This window comes from Benincasa hispida, chromosome 2, assembly GCF_009727055.1.
Source record: "Benincasa hispida cultivar B227 chromosome 2, ASM972705v1, whole genome shotgun sequence".
Taxonomy (NCBI): domain Eukaryota; kingdom Viridiplantae; phylum Streptophyta; class Magnoliopsida; order Cucurbitales; family Cucurbitaceae; genus Benincasa; species Benincasa hispida.
This window is the reverse complement of record NC_052350.1, coordinates 43,984,334-43,987,264: the sequence shown is the minus strand read 5'-3', so window position 1 is coordinate 43,987,264 and position 2,931 is coordinate 43,984,334.

The window sequence follows — 2,931 nt, the reverse complement described above, 5'->3', positions numbered from 1 at the left end:
ACCCTCCTATTCTCGGGAGTCCCGATACGACTGCAACTGCCCTCTGACACCTCCATCCTCGATCCCCTCTATAGCCCGATAACACCCCTTCACCTACTAATCCCAACCCCCACTGTAACAGCCCGATAAGCCACCATTACCACGACATCAAATCGATTGACGTCAAACCTAATACAAGGCCGATTCCCACAAACAGCCCGACATGTCTGCCTTTACTTTACATGGTGCCACAACTACAGAGGCTAGAACAATGTCTGGCCATCCCAGAGGCTAAACACTTTGGGATTGTTATGACCACAGAAGAAGTTCACTGGTGAGTAATTTATTGATCAGTAATGTTGTGTTATTTTTATATTTTCTTGATGAGGCAAACGTTTTGGTGTTTCCCTGTTTTTGTAGGATTCCTTGATGAAATTAAGTCGTAAGAGAAACCGTTTTGATAAATATACACCATCCAGATCGATCATCACATATAACGTAGCACACGCCATTCCACACAATATCATGATAGAAATGATGGACTGGATCTCGGACGACAATACAAACAACGAGGTTTGAGAGAACTCATTCAAACCACTCGACAAGCAATTCTTCAAGGAAATGATTACCCCGAATTCGTTGGTCGAGTGCAATGTAAGTGTCCTAGTCTTTATGTCTTTACATATTGTCTATCATGTACGTTTACTGACATATTATTTTTTCGTGCAGACCATAAACACTTTATTTTATTTTATGAGAGATAAATTTTATACCCGGCCCGACATGTGCATGAATAAGTTCACCATCTTGCCAATTGGTGTAATGGTAAATTTTGATATTTCGTTTCTTAACTTCTCATTTCGTTAAGTTTCTTGGTCTTTACTTCTTTACTTAACTTCTCATTTTATTTGACAGAGTCACTTCAATGCTCGTGGCGGGGTATTTAAACAAGTCACTTCTAGAGGCTGCCCTAGCTTGGGAAGATGAAAGCACGTATAAAGACTACGTCACCGATAAATTCGATGTCAAATGGGCAGATGTGGATTTCGTTTACACGGCGATGAATATCAATGACCACTGGATGGTCCTTGCAATGGACATTAACAGAGGCCACATATTCGTGTTCGATTCACTTTCGTCATACACACCAATGACAAAGCTGGTGAATTAGCTAGAGCCATTGACGGTCACAGTACCATCCCTACTTCACTACTGTGACATGGATTGATTAAAGTCGGACCTATCCACAGCCCGTTGGAAAATCTCGCGATCTAAGAACGTCAACATACAACACGGGTCGCTTGATTGTGGCATCTTTGCAATAAAACTTCTGGAACACCTGGTGACTGGTGTTGATCCATCCGTAATCACTCAGGAGAAGATGAATGAATATATGATGCAATTAACGTGTCAGCTATGTGCAAACACTCCATGTTTTTTTATATGTATAGAACATTGTATTTTTTATTCTTGGTAAAAACATTCATTTATTTTTTATGTATGTAAAAACATTCATTGTATAATTGAACATATATTTTTATGAAAGTTCAAAGTTCAAAGTTCAGTATCAGAATTTTATCAGAACATGCATTTTTTATGTATAATGGAGCTACTGCTCTTTTCATTGTATAATTGAATTGAACATCTATTTTTTTATGTAAGTTCAAAGCTCAACATCAGAATTTTATCAAAACATGCATAATTGAGCTTAGAACATTATATGGTTCAAGGTTCAAAGTTCAAAGATTGAGAGAGCGAGATATTGAGAGAGAGTGAGATTGTGAGAGAGGGCGAGATTGTAAGAGAGAGCGAGATTAAGAGAGCGAGATGTTCAAAGAGAGCGAGATGTTCAGAGAGAGCGAGATTGTGAGAGAGAGAGATTGTGAGAGAGAGCGAGATTGAGAGAGTATTTGTTATCCATTTTGTTACAAGTATGAGGATTGAGAGAGTATGAAGTCATTATTTTTTGTTACACGTATGAAGATTGAGATAGTATTTGTTATCCATTTTGTTTCAAGTATGAAGATTGAGAGAGTATGAAGTCATTATTTTTTGTTACACGTATGAAGATTAAGAGAATATTTGTTATCCACTTTTGTTACAAGTATGAAGATTGATAGAGTATGAAGTTATTGTTTTTTGTTTTCAGTATGAAGATTGAGAAAGTATGAAGTTATCCATTTTTGTTACAAGTATGAAGACTGAGAGAGTATGACGATGGAGAGAGTATGAAGATTGAGAGAGTATGAATATTGCTATTATATAAATACTCCAGCTTGTTATTGTTTTTTGTTTACAAGATGAAAGTATGAAGTATGAAGTATTACAAGTATGAAGTATGTTACAAGTATGAAAAAGTATGAAGTATGTTACAAGTATGACATATGAAAAAATGGTCAATGGTATTTATAACTAAACTGAATGAGGGGTGTTTGTGTCTCGGTCTCTGGCATTTTTGGCACGTCGCACGGTTGTAAATGGTTCAGTACAATTTTGGTGGTTATGTCCATAATTCCCACCCGACCACACTTCATTTGTCTACAAAATTCTCCTCTAGATGGTATTCTTTTCACTCTCCGTCGCCTAGCTTGTGGCATCAACTTCGGAGGAAGGATAATCTTTTCTACGTATCCAAAAGGTCTTTTCCATTCAGATATGTGGCCAAGTGGATTTATAGACTCCACATACGCAGCCATTAGAGAGTCCACTGAATAAAATCAACTGCAAAGACCGTGGATGGGTATATTTCTTTCCTTGGCAGTAACAATTGCATAGGAACACGGTATACCAAGTGAGTCGAATTCCTTACACGTGCATTCCTTCGTGTGAAGATTGACAATACCATCCAATCAATTATCTTGCACGTGTACCCGATAACAATCAATAGACTTAACCTGATATCGTCTGCCCTTATCAGCTTCATTTGCCAATCGGGTTTCACAGTAGTCAGAG